The 20,934-nt window shown below is 41.3% G+C and overlaps 1 protein-coding gene across 2 annotated transcripts in view; it reads right to left on the minus strand.

Annotated features, from left to right (window-relative positions):
* The window catches only part of sema3c (semaphorin 3C), a 308,538-nt gene extending 287,996 nt beyond the window's left edge, over nt 1-20,542 (minus strand). For both annotated transcript variants that reach the window (XM_062981734.1, XM_008111511.3), the window contains exon 1: nt 20,457-20,542. The gene's annotated coding sequence lies outside the window, so the exon portion shown is untranslated. The remainder of the gene's footprint in view (nt 1-20,456) is intronic.
* Between the last annotated feature and the right edge of the window lie 392 nt (nt 20,543-20,934).

The following is a 20,934-nucleotide window of genomic DNA, read 5'->3' on the forward strand; positions in this document are numbered from 1 at the left end:
CCAATCCTTTTTTTTTTTTTTTGGAAGGGGCCCAGTACCTCTTTACAGCCAATGGTAAAGCTGGGTCCCAAAGCCATTTTGCCCAGACCATTCCTAGGGAGCAATCCTATTATCCATATCTGCTATATAGAGCCCCTCCATGGTGACACTCATTGAAGATGGACTCCCACTGATTATATAATACAAAAATCAACAAAATCAAAATTCACAGCCATGCTTCATTCCTTCCCCATAGCTGTAAGAACTGTGCAAGCAATTTACAACTTCATCAGACCGGGGACAAATCGGCGGCATGCTCCACTACACCAACCCTTTAAGCATATTGCCTACCAGCTCCCATTACATGATGTTAGTCTTGAGCATTTGTATAGAATCACTATCTATTTCGGGCTCGATCCTGTTCAAAATCTTTATTAACGACTCAGATGAAGGGTTAGAAGGCATGATCATTCGGTTTGCAGGAGTCCCCAGTAGAGCAACGGGTTAAAGCTTTGTACCGGCAGGACTGCTGACAGAAAGGTTGGCGGTTCGAATCTGTCAGATCTAGCTCCCCATGCGAGGACGAGAGAAGCTTCCCACAGTGGAGTATCTTCCATTTGTCCCTGTTGAACTTCATTTTGTTAGTTTTGACCCATCTCTCTAATCTATTAAGATTGTTTTGAAGTCTGCTCCTTCGTTCTGGAGTATTAGCTATCCCTCCCATTTTGGTGTTGCTGAAAATTGTTTTTTTTTGTGTCAGGAGTGACTTGAGAAACCACAAGTCGCTACTAGTGTGAGATCATTGGCCGTTTGCTAGGACGTGCCCAGGTGATGCCCAGATGTTTGATGTTTTACCATCCTGCTCCTATATGACAAGAAATTCTGCCATTTGGATAGCTAAAAAGATGTCAAGCCTCTCATTGCTTTCTTGTTCTAAATCTGATCCTGAAGATCCTGAAGATAATTGCAAGTATTTACTGCGTGCACTGCCCAAGTGAAATCTTTCTTATTTCCTGCAAGGTGTTGTCAGAATCTTGCATGCTACTTGTAAACATTGCAGTGGTTTAAACATTGGACTGTGGCTCTGGGAGACCAGGATTCAAATCTACATTTGGCTATGGAAACCTATGGTTGCCCTTGGACAATTTATACTCTCTCAGGCTTAGAGGAAGGCAAAGACAATCCTATTCCAAACAGATCTTATCAGGAAAACTCTGCAATAGTGTCACCATGGGATTGTCAGAAATGTTCTTAACATTTGTTCCTAACAAAATGTTAGGAACAAAAAAGGGGTGGCTGAGGACTTTGAAGCCTGTAAAACCCTGGTGCAGTACCGATCTGCCTACCCCATATGCAATAACATTTGTTTCTGGGGCCGGGCTGTGGCGCAGCTGGCTAGTAACCAGCTGCTATAAATCACTACTGACCGAGAGGTCATGAGTTCGAAGCCCGGGTCGGGTTAAGCCTCCGACCATTAATAGCCCCGGCTTGCTGTTGACCTATGCAGCCCCGAAAGACAGTTGCACCTGTCAATTAGGGAAATTTAGGGATGCTTTATGTGGGAGGCTAATTTACAACACCATAAAACTGCCAGCAAAACACGAGGAAAGGAATGCGGAAGTACAGCCACTACTGGACGGTGAAGCAACAGCTCCCCCTGTGGCCGGAATCGTGAAGCTGGAAAAATGTTAAAAATGCCTCTGAGTTTGTCTAATGTATGTTGTTTGTCTGTTGGCATTGAATGTTTGCCATATATGTGTTCATTGTAATCCGCCCTGAGTCCCCTTCGGGGTGAGAAGGGCGGAATATAAATACTGTAAATAAATAAATAAATAAATAAATAAATGTAATAAAATACAAAGATTTGTTAAACAGGAAGTACAGAATATAATACCTGTGCTACGTTTGTCACAATTCCACAGAAAATAGTGGGGAAGCTGTACAGTTTTATACGCACACACACATATTAAAATAGAAGTTACGCACACATGTCATCATTTTTAGCCAGGTTCTCTAGACTACTGAATTATTTAAAGGGTATTATTTATAATGACTGAGTTTTCTCTCAATATGGATATAAAATCCACATACAGGAAAATGGCTGTTTTACTGGCAGGATCTGAAATCTTTTCCTAGAACACAAATTAAGATTTTTTTTATCAATAACACATGGAACCACTTGGAAAGAGAGCTTGATGTTGAATATTGGATGACTAATACCTTTTCTTATATTTCACAGCTATGCTTTCTGAATAGAAAAAAAAATCCAGTGCATTAATGGAATAGGTCTACATACCATCATTACAATGCAACCTTACCTTTTTTGTTGGCTAAGAAAATCTTCATCTCAGGAGCATATGATAGTATGCCTAGCCAAGCAGAGAATGTATGAGTATATCCTAGTCCAAGTCTACCTTTCCCACCACAAATGTTTTTGGGGCTGCTTTTGAGCATCCAAGTGATATTCATGCACATATTTCATAACCCCAAGCAAATGCAAAAAGGCATCCAATTTAGTATCTTTGAATGTAGCTCATTGGTTGGACTTTAACAACAACCCATAGTTTTAAATGATTAAAAATAACGAATATTTCATTGTTGTATAAGGAAAAAAAATTTTTTCGTGTCAGGAGCAACTGGAGTTGCTTCTGGAGTGAGAGAATTGGCCGTCTGCAAAGACGTTGCCCAGGGGACGCCGGATGTTTTGATGTTTTACCATCCTTGTGGGAGGCTTCTCATGTCCCTGCATGGAGCTGGAGCTGATAGAGGGAGCTCATCCGCACTCTCCCCGGGTGGGATTCGAACCTGGCAGCCTTCAGGTCACAACCCAACCTTCAAGTCACTAGGCTTTTATCCCCTTGTTGCTTTTAGGCCACCAGAGGTTTCTCATAAGAAAAAGATAATGAATTCCTTTTAAAAATTGTTATCCCTGACATGAGGGTTAACTAGTGGGACTTAAACAAAATATAAAGGAATGTCGACATTTCACAGATATAGTCAAAGTGGCAAAAATAATAGTAACAAAAGGAAGAATAGTAACTAGGATGATATGCAGTAGTTTGATATTGCTCGGTGGCCAGGGCAAGATTTTTGTCCCTTCTCTCTTTACTCCCTCCTGAGTAGAAGCTACTTTTGCACTTTGAATTCAGTTTTCAGCAGTTGCCACAAACTGAGGACAAAGAGGGAAAGTAGAATAAGAGAGAACTTGAGGAATTTTAAAAGCTCCTGAAAAAAACAGGATGACTCAATGAATATTAATCAGAATGGCCCCTGCACCTTTCTGATTGACTGGGAGGGTGGGGGATACTAAACATAAGCATTCATGGATTCTAGACAATTTCATTATTTAAATGAGAAATATACCCTAAATTCAACTGTTTTTTACAGCCATGATAGATCAATTGAATTAAATGGTGAATTGGCAAATAAACACTTAGGTAAATCTCACTTATACAATGGGTTTTACCAGGCCCGTAGCCAGAATTTTGGTTCGGGGGGGGGGGGGGGAGGGAGCTGAGTCTGAGTGAGAGAGGATCTCTCCTAACAAACCTTTTGTATCGTTATCCCAATACCCCCATGCATATGGGATATATTGAGCATGGTGATCAGATCATGATACGAATAAACATAACAGAATAAATAATAAATGTTATTTATTTACTTTCATTAACAAAATGTTTAGAATACTTTCTGATGTATTTTTTTACTTTACTGCAACAGTCTTCTTTTCTTCTCCCCGGCCGTTTTGTCAATTACTTTTTCTGGTTTGATAGTGATGTCTCGATGGATGGAAATCATTGCTAGTCCACTAAGTCTCTGGTCTGTCATTAAACTTCTAGACAGAGGAGGTCCAACCATAAGGCGAAATAGGCATTTGCCTGTGGCGCCATCGTCCCGGGGCACCATCGTCCTGGGAGGAGGGCACCACTCTCCACCTCCTTCTCTTTCGGGCCTTCCAGCGGCCACGCTGGGCCTTCCGGCCAGCGCAGACCCACCTTCGCACCACGCAAGCCCACCTTTGGGGCCTTCAGAGATTGTGAGGTCTGTAGGAACTTGGAAGCTAGGTATGTGGGGTTTATATATCAGTAGAAGGTCCAGGGTGGGAGAAAGAACTTTTCTTTGAAGCAGGTGTGAATGTTGTAATTAATCACCTTGATTAGCATTTAATGGCCCTGTGGCTTCAAGGCCTGGCTTCTTCTTGCCTGGGAGAATCTTTTTTTGGGAGGAGTTAGCTGTCCCTGATTGTTTACTGTCTGGATTTCTTCTGTTTTCAGAGTGTTGTTCTTTATTTATTGTCCTGATTTTAGAGGTTTTTTTTTTTAATACTGAGGGCTATCTGGGTTATCTAAGTCCACACTGCCCTATATCCCTGTTCAATGTTTAGTGCTAAATTTGCAAATATAGTAATCCCTACATAACATTACCATGTATTGAACTGCTTTTTCTATTGATTTGTTGTAAAACATGATGTTTTGGTGCTTAATTTTTAAAATCATAATGTAATTTGATGTTTTATAGGCTTTTCCTTTATACTTCCTTATTATCCAACATTTTCGCTTATCCAACGCTTTTATTTTTCAGTGATTGGTTTGGGGGGGGCGCCAAAATTCTGTTCGCTTACACTTGAAAAATACCTAGGGCCGGCTCTGCTTCTAGATACACTTTTCACTCTATTCATGGTTGAAAACTATCTATCCACACTGCATGTCGTTACTGGTAGAGTAGCTAACACAGTCAAAAGAAAATGTATTGACCAATAGTGGGTTTTGTCACACAGTTCCAACTTAAACTGAACAGAAATCCCCAACCAACTGTCATTCTAATTGTCATTCCCAGAGTTCCAAAGCTAGGGCTCCTTACCCCTCCCCTTCTCTTAAAGATACAGGTTCTAAATTACATATTCTGCCTTTGGAGGCAGCATATTAGTAGAATAACTAACTCAATGTAGAAGAACTGTTTAATAATAATAATAATAATAATAATAATAATAATAATAATAATAATAATAATAATAATTTCCACTTCTTAAGAAGAAGAACATGCCCTGGCAGAATATGTAAAGCAAAGAGAACAACCTGCTTTGATTGAAGTCAAAAATCAGAAACTCCTCAAAGCACAGCAGACAAAAAACCAGTACAAGAAAGCCACACTACAAACTAGAGCTGACAGCTGGCACAACAAAACATTGCATGGAAAGTTCCTTGACAAAATTGAAGGAAAAGCTGATAAGGAGAACACCTGGCTATGGCTCACAAATGGGACACTGAAGAAGGAGACAGAAGGCCTGATCCTTGCAGCCCAGGAGTAAGCCATCAGAACAAATGCAATTAAGGCCATGATCGAAAAATCAGCTGATGACCCAAAATGCAGACTGTGCAAGGAAACTGACGAAACCATTGATCACATCCTCAGCTGCTGTAAGAAAATTGCACAGACAGACTACAAACAGAGGCACAATTATGTGGCCCAAATGATTCATTGGAACTTATGCCTCAAGTACCACCTCCCAGCAGCAAAGAACTGGTGGGATCACAAACCTGCAAAAGTATTGGAAAATGAGCACGCAAAGATACTGTGGGACTTCCGAATCCAGACTGACAAAGTTCTGGAACACAACACACCAGACATCACATATGTGGAAAAGAAAAAGGTTTGGATAATTGATGTCGCCATCCCAGGTGACAGTCGCATTGACGAAAAACAACAGAAAAAACTCAAGGACCTCAAGACTGAACTTCAAAGACTCTGGCAGAAACCAGTGCAGGTGGTCCCGGTGGTGATGGGCATACTGGGTGCTGTGCCAAAAGATCTCAGCCGGCATTTGGAAACAATAGACATTGACAAAATTACGATCTGCCAACTGCAAAAGGCCACCTTGCTGGGATCTGCGCGCATCATCCGAAAATACATCACACAGTCCTAGACACTTGGGAAGTGTTCGACTTGTGATTTTGTGATATGAAATCCAGAATATCTATCTTGTTTGCTGTGTCAAAATAAAATAATAATAATAATAATAATAATAATAATAATAATAATAATAATAATAATAATAAAACAACAGGGCATTGAACCAAGCCAATGATGGATCTGGACCAAACTTGGCACATAGAGCCAATGTGCACAACAGTGTATACAGGCAGGGATTGGGGAATGATTGCCCTTTTCAAATGCTAGTTGTTGTTTACCTAGATCCAGAAAGCACTGAAGGCAGCTGAGTGCACAGGGGCAAAGGCCTATTGTGGCCTCTGAATGGTCTGTGGTGTGGCAGCATCCTCTTTGGCGCCTAGGCTATCAGTGCACTCCCTTTCCTCTCCCGGCACCGAAGGCTGAAAACAGGGGCACTGAAAAGGAAAGAGAGTGTGCCGAGGGCCCAGGCATGGAAAGGACGCCACCATGCCATGTACCAGTAAGGCCTTCTCACGGACCACTCTGAGATTTTTTTTGGGGGGGCGCTAAAGCCCCTCAAGCCCCCCCCCCCCCCCCGCTACATGCCTGGGTTTTATCTAACTGAAACTAGTAACTAAGACTGAATTCTACATGATAAAATTAATGCCGTTTGTCACCACTCCCAGGATTCCGTAGCATTGAGCCATGGCACTTAAAAGTGATGCCAAACTGGATTCATTCTAGAGTGCAGATGCACCCTAAATCTAGATAAGACTAGCAATTGAATCAAACTGCTTTCAGTACTTATTTAGAGCATGAAACTAGTACTTACCAAAAAAACAAGGAAGATTAAGAAAGAGGGCCTAGGATCACACTATTTGCAAGCAATGCTGCTTTTATTGAAATGCACCCTTCCCTGCTGACATGATATATTTGCACTTTTAGCACTCTGGCCTAGATCCTTTGAACCCAAGCCATGATTTTAACTCTTTATCTTGTATGTGGTTTTTTATGACTTGCTTTTATTGTCTGATTGATTGGTTTTATTGTTTTGTTTTTATATTGTTCTGTTTGGGCTTGGCCCCATGTAAGCCGCCCCGAGTCCCTTCGGGGAGATGGGGCGGGGTATAAGAATAAAATTATTATTATTATTGACACAACAACGTTGTATGACACAGCAAACAAGATAGTTATGCTGGATTTTGTTTCACAAAATCACAAGTCAAAGACTTCCCAAGTGTCTAGGACTGTGTGATGTATTTTCGGATGATACGTGCAGATCCCAGTAGGGTGGCCTTTTGCAGTTGGCAGATCGTAATTTTGTCAATGTCTATTGTTTCCAAATGCCGGCTGAGATCTTTTGGCACGGCACCCAATGTGCCCATCACCACCGGGACCACCTGCACTGGTTTCTGACAGAGTCTTTGCAGTTCAATCTTGAGTTCCTGATAGCGGCTGAGTTTTTCCTGTTGTTTTTCATCAATGCGACTGTCACCTGGGATGGCGACATCAATGTTCCAAACCTTGTTCTTTTCCACAACTGTGATGTCTGGTGTGTTGTGTTCCAGAACTTTGTCAGTCTGGATTCGGAAGTCCCACAGTATCTTTGCATGTTCATTTTCCATGACCTTTGCAGTTTTGTGATCCCACCAGTTCTTTGCTGCTGGGAGGTGGTACTTGAGGCATAAGTTCCAATGAATCATTTGGGCCACATAGTTGTGCCTCTGTTTGTAGTCTGTCTGTGCAATTTTCTTACAGCAGCTGAGGATATGATCAATGGTTTCATCAGCTTCCTTGCACAGTCTGCATTTTGGGTCATCAGCTGATTTTTCGATCTTGGCCTTTATTGCATTTGTTCTGATGGCTTGCTCCTGGGCTGCAAGGATCAGGCCTTCTGTCTCCTTCTTCAGGGTCCCATTTGTGAGCCACAGCCAGGTCTTCTCCTTATCAGCTTTTCCTTCAATTTTGTCAAGGAACTTTCCATGCAGTGTTTTGTTGTGCCAGCTATCAGCTCTAGTTTGTAGTGCAGTTTTCTTGTACTGGTTTTTTGTCTGCTGTGCTTTGAGGAGTTTCTGATTTTTGACTTTAATCAAAGCAGGTTCTTCACTTTGCTTTACATATTCTGCCAGGGCATGTTCTTCTTCTTTAACTGCTTGTTTTACTTGTAAGAGTCCTCTGCCCCCTGATCTTCTAGGCAGATATAGCCGGTCAACATCACTGCGAGGGTGCAGGGAATGATGAATGGTCATGAGTTTTCTTGTTTTTCTGTCCAAATTGTCCAGTTCCACCTGTGTCCAATTTATAATGCCAGCAGTATATCTTATGACAGGTATGGCCCAGGTGTTTATGGCCTTGATGGTGTTGCCTCCATTGAGCTTGCTTTTGAGAATTTTTCTGACCCTTTGTGTGTATTCTTTGCTGACCACAGTTTTCACATGTTCATGCTTGATGTTGTCCAGTTGTAATATGCCCAGGTATTTATAGGCCTCTGGCTAGTGACACTTTATTGTTTGGCCATTGGGCATATTTATGCCCTCACTTTTTTCCCTTCTTCAATGCCACTGTCGAACATTTGTCCAAGCCAAACTCCATGTTGATATCAGTGCTAAAAATTCAGACAGTGTTAGTCAGAGACTGGATTTCAGTTTCCGTTTTCCCATATAGCTTCAGGTCATCCATGTACATCAAATGTGAAATTTTGTGAGAATTCTTAGATGTTTGGTAGCCAAGATTTGTTTTTTGTAAGATTGTTGACAGAGGGATCATGGCAATAATGAAAAGCAGAGGGGACAATGAATCTCCCTGGAAAATTCCTCTTCTGATGTTGACAAGTCCATAGCTTTCATTTCCAACAAACAGTTCAGTTTTCCAGTGCTCCATCATGTTTTCAATGAAGGTGCCAACATTTTTACAAATCCCGATGGCGTCCAGGCACTTGATGATCCAGCTGTGTGGGAGTGAGTCAAAGGCCTTTTTGTAGTCAATCCACGTCATGTGAAGATTAGCTTTTCGGCTCTTACAGTTCTCCAGAATCATTTTGTCAATCAATAACTGGTCTTTTGTGCCCCTGCTTTTCCGTTTGTTGCCTTTCTGTTCATCTGGCAAGATGTTTTTTTCTTCAAGATAGTCCTGAATTCTGTCAGCTATGATGCCAGTCAGTAGTTTAAACATAGTGGGCAGACACGTTATTGGCCTGTAGTTTCCTGGTGCTGCTTCTTTTGTTGGATCCTTTTGTATCAGGTATGTTCTTCCAGTTGTTAGCCATTCACTGATACATCCTTTCTGCAGCATCTCATTGAATTGTTGGGCCATTTTTCCATGTAAACTAATCAGATGTTTGAGCCAAAATCCATGAAGTTGATCACTACCAGGCGATGTCCAGTTCTTGACTTTTTGCACTCGTTTGCTGATCATTTCAGTTGTTATTTCCATCAGTTCAATTTTGTTCTGTGAGAATTTTCCTTCAAAGTCCTTTATCCACCCAGCGTTTTTGTTGTAGTTTTTATTATTTTCCCAGAGTTCTTTCCAGAACTTCGTTGTTGCAGTTTTCTCTGGCTTTATGGTTACTGTGTCTGTTGTTTGGTTCAGACTCTGGTAGAACCGTCTTTGGTCTGTTTGAAACAGTTGATTTTGTCTGTACTGGATGATTCTGGCTTCATACCTTTCAATTTTTCTGGCTGTTGCTGTAATTTGTTCTTTCACGATTTCCAAAGCTTCTTCAATTTTTCTAGTGTTCAGCCAGTACTTTCGGATCAGGTATTGCTTGATTTTGTCATTCTTCAGTTTCTTCTCTTTCATATTTTTTAGGTTACTTGCATCTGATCTAAGTTTCTTGATTTTCAACTCTAGCCTGATCTTCCATTTTGGTTTTCCAGTCGATTTTCTTTGGGGCTGCCTTGGTTGTAGGAGCCCAAGCTCTTCTGTTACTATCACTGCTGCACTGTAGGCAAACTGGCTTGTTTGTTCAATTGATGTTATTTGGACAGTGGAGAGTACTGTATTCACATCTTTCATGAAAGGCGCCAGGTGTCTCTTGGGCACTGTTTTTAGAGTTGGGAGCTGCTTTCTTATTGCATTTGCTGCAGCATGAGCCATGATCTTATCCTTGAGCTCTTGTTGTCTTGCTGTCAAGGTTCCTGGTGGTTCAGCAGATGTTTCAAGTGCTGGTTCTTCAAATTCTTGCAAAAGCTCCACACTTTCTTCTGGTTCAATCTGTTCCACCATTCCAAGTGTTGCTGGAGTCTCTGCTGTTATCTGTGCTGTGGTCTGATAGTAATTTACTTTGCAAATTTTCTGGATTTCTTCGAGTTCAACTTCACTGAACACTTTGTTTCTGATTATGAATCTTCGTTGGTCAGCCAGTCGGGATTCTGTTATCTGTGAGTCTGGGTACTCTTGTTTCCACAGTTGATGCATCCTTTTTTGGTAGCAACGCCTTTGAGGTTCAGATTTGTAGTAGCATTTCATAATTGTGCGGTTTTCTGGCATTGTGTATTTCTGCCGCTTCTGTGACTGTTCATTTGGGTTTTGATGATTCTGTAGCCCACTTGCCGATGGATGTCCAGAATCAGCAGCATCCACCGCGGTCCTTTTTATCCTGGGCGACGACCGAGCCAGTATAGACTTTGTTTGGGTTTGATTCTCCATAATGCTAATGGGTGAGGTGCTCTTAGTTCTGCTCCTCAGCTGAGGCCTCTCTGGCTTGGTTGGACCTGCCGGTAGTTACACTACCGCCAGCACAGCCCTCAGTCATCATTGGAGCAGTTAAGCCCCCCCACCACGTCAAGGTGGCACCTGCGGGGGGGATTATTATTATTATTATTATTATTATTATTATTATTATTTTATATATTGAGATGAAAATCAGAGAGGTTTTTTTCTTCCAAAAGGACTGGCATGGGAATGATTGAAATTCTTTTTAATGATCATGATCATTATTTAGACCAGCTATTTATTACTCATTTTTATTGACTGCTGAAATAATGTTACATAGAATGTTACTCTTGAGGCCTGTGAAGCCTCTGAGGATAAAGATGAGGATTTTCTGGTTGAGCATAGTGTTTCATGTCTGAGGATGTGAACAAGATCTGGGGAAGAATTAAGGCGAGACTGAAAGATAAACAAAGGGAATCCAGGTGTGAGAAAGAGTGATGTCATGGCCAAAAAGGGATATTCTTAAAGAACTGGAGTCAGTGTTCAGTGAGGAGATCAATGCTGGATTTTCATGTGTCAAGTTGCCTGTCTTGGGAGCTTCGAGTTAGGAGTTCTGTTCTTGGGCCTGTATCTTGTTTTCCTGTTTAAGTTCCATGCCTCCTGTTTAGGTAAGAAATATTGTTTCAAGTTTCAAGCTTTGAGGTTTATAGACAAGTTAATGTATTAAGCCTTTTCGATGTTCCTGTTCATACTTTCAAGCTTTTGGATAGAATTCTAGTTTAGGTGTATCAAACCTTGGATTACAGTTTCCTGTTCTTGCTTTAAGTGATTTTTGAATTCCTCTACATTGCTTTTGTTAAGCTTCTGGAAATCTAGCTCATGGATGCATTTTGAAGCTGTTTTTAATATTAGGTACTCTTTTCTTAATAAACTTACTATTCTTGTTAATCTGTGTTATATTTGGGTGAAAAAGGGATCAAGTAGGCAGCTGGGCTACAACAGTTTATGTAAACAAATTTGAGAACATGTTTTCTAGCTGAAGCTATATTTAGCTATGTTTTCTGGTATTTCTTTTATATTTATCTTGCCCACATATGCTATTATTTGAAAAGGAATTCAAAATAAATTTTATATTCTCTCTCCTCTTTCTCAGTTCTGCTCTTTATGTTGCTGCATTAGCTCTTTGCAATCCAGCTCTCATTATCAATCTTCACATGAAACACATTGTATATTAAATCTACTTTTTAAAAGGCAATAAAAGGTCATTATAGCTTTTAGAATCTCTGCATTTTTACTAACTGTCAATTACAGGGCGAACAGGTGGCCTATAAACTATTGTTAGTAAATTGTTTTTTCAAAAACCACTTACTCAACAATTTCCTATAACAAATGTAGTTTAAAGACATTTGTTGAAATGCGGAAAATAAAACTGGAAATAAAGGATAGGAAAACAGGAATTTTAATGAGTAGGTAAAGGTAAAGGTTTTTCCCTGACATTAAGTTTAGTCGTGTCCAACTCTGGGGATTGGTACTCATTTCCATTTCTAAGCCAAAGAGCCGGCATTGTCCGTAGACATCTCCAAGGTCATGTGGCTGGCAGGACTGCATGGAGTGGTACCTATTGATCTACTCACATTTGCACGTTTTCCAACTGCTAGGTTGGCAGAAGCTGGGGCTAACAGTGGGAGATCACTCCGTTCCCCGGATTCAAACCGGTGACTTTTTGGTCAGCAAGTTCAGCAGCTCATACAGTTTAACCATCTGCATCACCAAGGGCTCCATTTTAATGAGTAAGCTAGCACAATCTGACCGGAGCCTCCAGTGTCCTAGGCGATAAAAGCCTCGTGACTTGAAGGTTGGGTTGCTGACCTGAAGGCTGCCAGGTTCAAATCCCACCCGGGGAGAGTGCGGATGAGCTCCCTCTATCAGCTCCAGCTCCATGCGGGGACATGAGAGAAGCCTCCCACAAAGATGGTAAAACATCAAAACATCTGGGCGTCCCCTGGGCAACGTCCTTGCAGACGGCCAATTCTCTCACTCCAGAAGCAACTCCGGTTGCTCTTGACACGAAAAAAACAACAACAATCTAACCAATTAAAGATTCTAGCCCTCAATTACTTTATTTCTTTATGAGTCTGTGTGTGTAAGAAAGATTGCATATATCGGTTGAACAAGCATGTGAAAAATGTATCCAGTCCAAGCAATTTTGGTATCTGAGGAAAAGGACATGATTGTTACAAAATTTCGAGATATGATCACTTCGTTTTTCCTGCCATTTCTCCTTCATAGTATTCTTAGCTTATGAAGTGGTGGTACTGCTAGAATTTTAAGTTTTGTGATGGAGAGTAATGAGATTGGGAGGAAAGCCCTGTATCCCCAAAGTGGTGTCTTGTTAAGATCAGGCCTCGGTCCTACACCAGAGTAGCAGGATTGGAGGGGGAAGCCAAGAATCCCCAAAGTTTTTTCCAAGTCTTTTAATGAAGTGGGCGGGAACTGTATTTGCTCATGTGATAAATCTGAAAATGGATGATTTCAGAAGAAAAGGCAAGAAAGAACAGCCTGTGACAGGATCTGAGAAACAATATGATTTGCTTTCTAATGCAGTGGGACATATTGGCACGGTAATATGATGCTTCCCCCCACCAGCCTTTCGATCACACTGCAGATTTTCTTTGCATAACCCTTACCAATCTTTACCCCTAAGTATTCAATGTTATCAGATCAAGAGAAATAAAACTCTACAACACTGGCTCCAAATCACTATCCTAAAGGGCTTTCTTTTTGAAAGAAATATTATTCTATTGTCTTTGGCCCTTGCCAGATAATCTGCAGCCAGGGAGGTTGGAATCATGTTGTATTTTGACAAGTGTTTAGTTAGAAATGCTTGAATTACTTATGACAAGTGTTTTTTCATTATAAATGCTTGAACTACTTAAAGTTGATGAAATGAGAAGAAAAGGTAGGTACAGGTTCATCAGGTGATTCAGGCAGATGATGGCATGCAGGTCAAATTAAACTCCATTTTTCCTGGGATCAGTGTTGTCACGTGGGGTCTCTAAGGAAATCCCAGTTTATTCTGGATTTGGGCCTGTCTGGAAGGGCCTTTTATCTCACTTTTTTGCATAGAAAAAACATGCATGGTTTTAAAATGAATTTTCACCAACAAAGTCTCAAAGTGCTTAAAATTCACAGAAATCTTATAATATTGGAGAATGGGGAGAAAACCATTGAAATTATTGGTTTTGCATGAAGGGATGAAATAATCAGATTTATAACACTGTCGCTAATAGCTAATTTAATAACTTGCTCCAACTGGAAGGAGGTTCTTTTTTTAGTTTAATATAGAGCTAGCTTGGAACCGCAGCTTTTAAGCCCAAATTTAAATCTAATCTGACCACTCAGACATTTTTAAAACAATGATTTTGGGTATTCAGGTCAAATAACAATGAACAGCAGCAGCTAATTGTAGAATAAATGGGACGAATCTGCAATCATATACATTTTGAGTGTCTCGTATACACTTCACCAGCAATTACACATGAGATTTCCTTGATTGATTGTTTCCTTGATTGATTGAGGTTTCCTTCACTGTCAGAGAACAGATTCAATTCTGTGACAAGGCTGCTAAAATTCAGTACATACCATGCAGGCTTTCAGTACACAGTTGGAAGACAATTAGTCTGCAATTGGAACTACTCCATAAATGCCATCTTATGTGTTTAACTTGGACACAGGACTCTTAAATGGGAATTCATTGCTCAAGGTTTATAGAATCATAGAATAATAGAGTTGGAAGAGAGCACGTGGCCCATCTAGTCCAACCCCCTTCCATGTAGGAAAAACACAAAGTACTCCTGACAGATGGACCGCTTTACTTTTTCTTTTTGTCCCTTAAATGTTTGAGCTGTTTTTCACATTAAGTTATATGTCTTATCTTGCATCAAACAGGGCATATTCATATAATTATGCACAAAAATAGTAATTAAGTTTTCTTAGTTGCCTTTAGCTATCTAAAATATATTCTGTGGTTTGGATCCAAATGTATTCATGCTTTAAAAATCCCTCTGAACTCAAATGAAACATAACCAGATAACATACTAAGACCCTATCTACACTGCCTGTTAGCTTCTGAGCACAATTCAAAGTGCTGGCTTTGGTCTACAAAACCTTAAATGGCTCTGGCCCAACTTATCTCTCCGAACGTATCTCCCCCTACAAGCTGTCATGCAGATTAAGACATTTGAGTGAGGCCCTGCTCTCGGTCCCGCCGTTGTCACAGGTGTGGTTGGTGGGGATGAGAGACAGGGCTTTTTTGGTGGTGGTTCCGTGGCTGTAGAACTCCTTGCCAGGGGAGATTAGTGAAGTCCCCTCACTCATGTCTTTTAGGAAGCACCTAAAGACCTGGATGTGGGACCAAGCTTTTAGCCCATCCTAGGATATGGGCTGACATGACCTGGTGGATTCTGTGGATTAATATGAAGTTTAACATGGACTGGCCCTGACTTTTGGCTGAATTCTACTGCCCCTGTTGTAATGGTCACAAGATTTGTATTGCTTTAATTCTATTTGGATACTGGCTTTTAATTATGTTTTATGTTTGGTTTTACTACAATTGTATTATATGTGGCATCTAATTCTGCCATTGTGTAAGACCGCTTTGGGTCCCCCTGGGAGAGAAGAGCGGTATATAAATTAATTAACTTTTTTTTGTGTCAGGAGCAACTTGTCGCTTCTGGAGTGAGAGAATTGGCCGTCTGCAAGGACATTGCCCAGGGGATGCCCAGATGTTTTGATGTTTTTTACCATCCTTGTGGGAGGCTTCTCTCATGTCCCCGCATGGAGCTGGAGCTGATAGAGGGAGCTCATCCTCACTCTCCCTGGGTGGGATTCGAACCTAGCAGCTTTCAGGTCAGCAACCCAACCTTCAAGTTATGAGGCTTTAGTCCACTACGCCATTGGAGGCTCCTAATTAATTAATTAAATAAATAAATATAATGCAGTTTCAGAATTCAGACTAACTGCATTGAGCTGGATTTTATGGAAGTGTAGACTCAAATAATCCTGTTCAATGCAGTTAATCTACATACTGAAACTGCATTATATAGCAGTGTAGATGGGGCCTTAAATGCCACTGATTTCAGTGCCTCCATACCTATACAGATCCAGTTCAGTCTTATGACATATTTTCTTGAATTGTAATTATTCATTTGACAAACATATTCACAGAGATCAAAGAATTCCATGAAACCATTATAAAGGATGCTATCCATATTGCTTACTTTCATTCTCATTAATCTAAAGTGCCTTGCAAAAAGAAAACTCCATTGCAGTTTCATTTTATGCAGATTTTTGCAGTGTATTCCTCACTTGCCTTGCAGACAATTTTATGGTCCAGAAGGTAGAAGAGGCAACAAGAGGATCAGCAACTCTTGATCTAATCTTAACAAATGTGGAAGACCTGATCAATACAGTTGAAGTGGTTGGATCCTTAGGGGCAAGTGACTATGTGCTCCTGGAGTTTGCAATACAAAGGAATGCTGAAACTAAGACAAGTCAAACACGCATTCCCGACTTTAAGAGATCTGGCTTCCAAAAAATGAAGGAATTACTGAGCGGCATTCCATGGACGCCAATATTAAAAAACAAGGGAGTTAAGGATGGATGGGAGTTTTTCAAAAGTGAAATACTCAAGGCGCAAATGCAAACAGTGCCAACAAAGAAGAAAAATAAGACAAGTGCAAGGAAGCCAGAATGAATGTCCAAAGAACTTCTAACTGAGCTAAAGCTCAAAAGTGACATGCACAAGAAGTGGAAAAGGGGAGAAATCACCAAGAATTCAAACGTATAGCCAACACCTGTAGGGAAAAGGTTCGCAAGGCTAAAGCGCAAAATGAGCTCAGGCTTGCCAGGGACATAAAAAACAACAAAAAAGGCTTTTTGCTTACATTGGTAAAAAAGGAAGAAAAAGGAGGCGATAGGGCCTCTGCAAGGAGAAGATGGGGTGATGGCAATAGGGGACAGGGAAAAGTCAGAACTGCTTAATGCCTTCTTTGCCTCGGTCTTCTCACAAAAAGAAAGCCATCTTCAACCTCAGCAACATGGAATGGACGAAAGATTGGGGGAAATCCAACCCCAAATAGGGAAACAAGTTGTCCAGGAACACCTGGCCTCTCTAAACGAATTCAAGTCCCCAGGGCCAGATCAGCTACATCCAAGAGTATTGAAGGAATTAGAGGAAGTTATTTCAGAACCACTAGCAATTATCTTCGAGAGTTCTTGGAGAACGGGAGAAGTCCCAGCAGATTGGAGGAGGGCGAATGTGGTCCCTATCTTCAAGAAGGGAAAAAAGAACGACCCAAACAATTACCGTCCGGTCAGCCTCACATCGATACCAGGCAAGATTCTGGAAAAGATCATCAAGGAAGTGGTCTGCGAACACTTAGAAACAAATGCGGTCATTGCTAATAGTCAACACGGATTTACAAAAAACAAGTCATGCCAGACTAATCTGATCTCTTTTTTCGATAGAGTTACGAGTTGGGTCGATACAGGGAATGCTGTGGATGTAGCCTACCTGGATTTCAGTAAGGCCTTCGACAAAGTCCCCCACGACCTTCTGGCAAATAAACTAGTAAAATGTGGGCTAGACAAAACTACGGTTAGGTGGATCTGTAATTGGCTAAGCGAATGAGCCCAAAGGGTGCTCACCAATGCGTCATCTTCATCATGGAAAGAAGTGACAAGTGGAGTGCCGCAGGGCTCCGTCCTGGGCCCAGTTCTGTTCAACATCTTTATTAATGACTTAGACGAAGGGTTAGAAGGCACGATCATCAAGTTTGCAGACGACACCAAACTGGGAGGGATAGCCAACACTCCAGAAGACAGGAGCAGAATTCAAAACGATCTTGACTGACTAGAGAGATGGGCCGAAACTAACAAAATGAAGTTCAACAGGGACAAATGCAAGATACTTCATTTTGGCAGAAAAAATGGAAATCAAAAATACAGAATGGGGGACGCCTGGCTTGACAGCAGTGTGTGCGAAAAAGACCTTGGAGTCCTCGTGGACAAGAAGTTAAACATGAGCCAACAATGTGATGCAGTAGCTAAAAAAGCCAACGGGATTCTGGCCTGCATAAATAGGGGTATAGCGTCTAGATCCAGGGAAGTCATGCTCCCCCTCTATTCTGCCTTGGTCAGACCACACCTGGAATACTGCGTCCAATTCCGGGCACCACAGTTGAAGGGAGATGTTGACAAGCTGGAAAGCGTCCAGAGGATGGCGACTAAAATGATTAAGGGTCTGGAGAACAAGCCCTATGAGGAGCGGCTTAAAGAGCTTGGCATGTTTAGCCTGCAGAAGAGAAGGCTAAGAGAAGACATGATAGCCATGTACAAATACGTGAAGGGAAGTCATAGGGAGGAGGGAGCAAGCTTGTTTTCTGCTGCCCTGCAGACTAGGACACGGAACAATGGCTTCAAACTACAGGAAAGGAGATTCCACCTGAACATCAGGAAGAACTTCCTCACTGTGAGGGCTGTTTGGCAGTGGAACTCTCTCCCCCGGGCTGTGGTGGAGGCTCCTTCCTTGGAGGCTTTTAAGCAGAGGCTGGATGGCCATCTGTTGGGGGTGCTTTGAATGCGATTTCCTGCTTCTTGGCAGGGGGTTGGACTGGATGGCCCATGAGGTCTCTTCCAACTCTACTATTCTATGATTCTATGATTCTATCTAGGACCACGTCCTGTCAACTTTGCTCACTATGTGGGGAGTTTCTGACTATCCTTGAACAAATCTATTCTTGGTGACGAGCAAATTATAGCAGTATCCTTGGGCTTGTCTACACTTTCAAAATGCCTTGATTCATTTCGAATGGAAGTCTGAATATGTCCATGACACACAGCAATGTCTGAGTAGTATTTTTTTTCCCCGGGGGGGGGGGGGGGGGGGGGTTGACTGCTTTTGTATAGTTTTGTTTTTTGGTTGAAACTAACTTTGAGCAAACCCAAACTGGAAACCCTGTGTATCCTTTGGCTTCAGGGTATTCTGGACAGTAAGAGCGGGTCTTATCCTGTGAGTCTACTATTCTCTCTTGCTTCTTCCACTCCTAACTAGCCATGGAGAAGAAGAATTAAGCAAATTCCTGGACTACCTTAACAGCATCTACCCAAACATCCAATTCACCATGGTAAAAGAAAATGAAAAACTACAATTTCTAGATGTCTTAGTCATCCGCAAACCCAATCAACAATTGGGCCACACAGATTACAGAAAATCTACACACTTGGAAAGATATCTACATAAAAATGCCAACCATCACCCAAGTAAAAAAAAAAGAAAAGAAGAAGAAGCACAATTAAAGCCCTGGCAGACCGTACAAAAAGAATCTGTGATCCCCACCTCCCCCTAAACTGGGCTCTACAGGCCAATGGACACTCAACCACAGACATTAGAAGATCGGCAAGACCAAGAACAGGCCTCGAGAGTAAAGACAAATATCCACCCAGAGGAAAAGTGTTTGTACCATACATCAAGGGAACCACTGACCACACAGGGAAGCTGATGAAGAAACACAACCTACAAACTATCTGCAGACCCACTAAGAAAATCCAGCAAATGCTACTTTCTGCAAAGGACAAGAGGGATTTTCTCACCTCTGCAGGAGTCCACTGTATACCATGCAGCTGTGGACAAGTCTACATAGAGACCACAAAATGCAGCAGCATTGCCCAGACATGAATCAAGGGGCATGAAAGGCACTGCAGACTAATTCAACCAGAGAAGTCAACCATAGGAGAGTACTCGATGGAACCAATCTGCATACAGCATATTATTTGAGAACATCACAATGCTGGACCACTCTAACAATTACCATGTTAGACTACACAGGGAAGACATTGAAATCCACAAGTTTGTGGACAATCTTGACAGAAAGGAGGAAACCATAAAAATGAACAAAATCAGCCAGCTGCAACAAATCACTCTGACCAAGAGGTCATGAGTTCGAGGCCAGCTCGGAGCCCGTGTTTGTCTCTGTCTTTGTTCAATGTTAAGGCATTGAATGTTTGCCTTATATGTGTAATGTGATCCGCCCTGAGTCCCCTTCGGGGTGAGAAGGGCGGAATATAAATGCTGTAAATAAATAAATAAATCTCCCAAGAAAGGATTTCCTCAGACAGGAAGTATCCAAGCTGCAAGGCTATTCAATGCTAATCAAGGCGATCAATTGCAACATTCACACTTGCCTCAAATAGACAAGCGTTCTTTCTCCCACCCTGGACATTCCACAGATTTATTTATTTTATTTATTTATTATGACATTTGTATCCTGCCCTTCTCACCCAAAAGGGGACTCAGGGTGGCTTACAATAAAACACACATATATAAAAATATAAAATACAATATAAATCAATTAAAATAGTTAACTAATTAATTACAGCAACATTCATAAAATACAATACTAAACAGCAGATAGGCTATTAGATAGGCTACTAAATAGCAGATATATAAATCCCACTTGCCTGGTTTCCAACAAACCTCACAACCTCTGAGGATGCCTGCCATAGACATGGGTGAAACATCAGGAGAGAATGCTTCTGGAACATGGCCATAAAGGACAGAAAACTCACAGTAACCCAGCCATGGAACTCTTATGTGAGCTCCTGGCCATCATGGGTACCAATGACTGCTTGCATGACCAGTCAAGCAATAAGAGGTTAATTTCCCCGCCTTCTTGTTGGTTGCATGGCACCTCTGCTGATGACACAATGGGGTGACATGGGAGAGGTGTTTTGCCATAAACAAAAAGGTTATTTTTGGATCCAGAGGCAATAAGTACATAAGTAGTTATAATTCCAGAAAGAAAATTATTAAAGGAACTGGCATGATGGCAAAAACATAAGAAGGAAATATGAAAAAAAAATGAGTTCTCTTCTACCTTTTGCTGGGAACTTTGCATGAAAAGCAGTGAGAATGACTCCAGTTTTTGGCTGCTTATGCAGCACTGTTTGAACTCAGCTTGTATGAGAATTCAACATTAGGCAGAGATGTAAAGATTTTTAATACCTTGCTCATGCAAAAAGGCTACATGTGGCTCAGAACAGTGTCCTAATTAATCACATGTGATTTTCATCAGCCAGCTGGACTAAGGTATCCTCATTCTGTCCCAGTTCAGAACAATGAAAGTAGACATAAGAGAAAAAAACCAGCCTGTTCCTTAAAGGAGATTTGATTCCTTTAGGGATTTTTAAGGACGAAAAAAGAAAAAGGACAATGGGCATAGAAAAATGGGACTATTGTTCACACCACCTGGCTTGCCCCCTCAAGATAACAATATACTTCAGTGAGTTTCCTCTATAGGAGGTAAGATTCAGGCCACCCAGTAATGTGAGTACACTTCTAAACTATCTGAATAA

This window comes from Anolis carolinensis, chromosome 5 (genome assembly GCF_035594765.1).
Source record: "Anolis carolinensis isolate JA03-04 chromosome 5, rAnoCar3.1.pri, whole genome shotgun sequence".
NCBI lineage: Eukaryota > Metazoa > Chordata > Lepidosauria > Squamata > Dactyloidae > Anolis > Anolis carolinensis.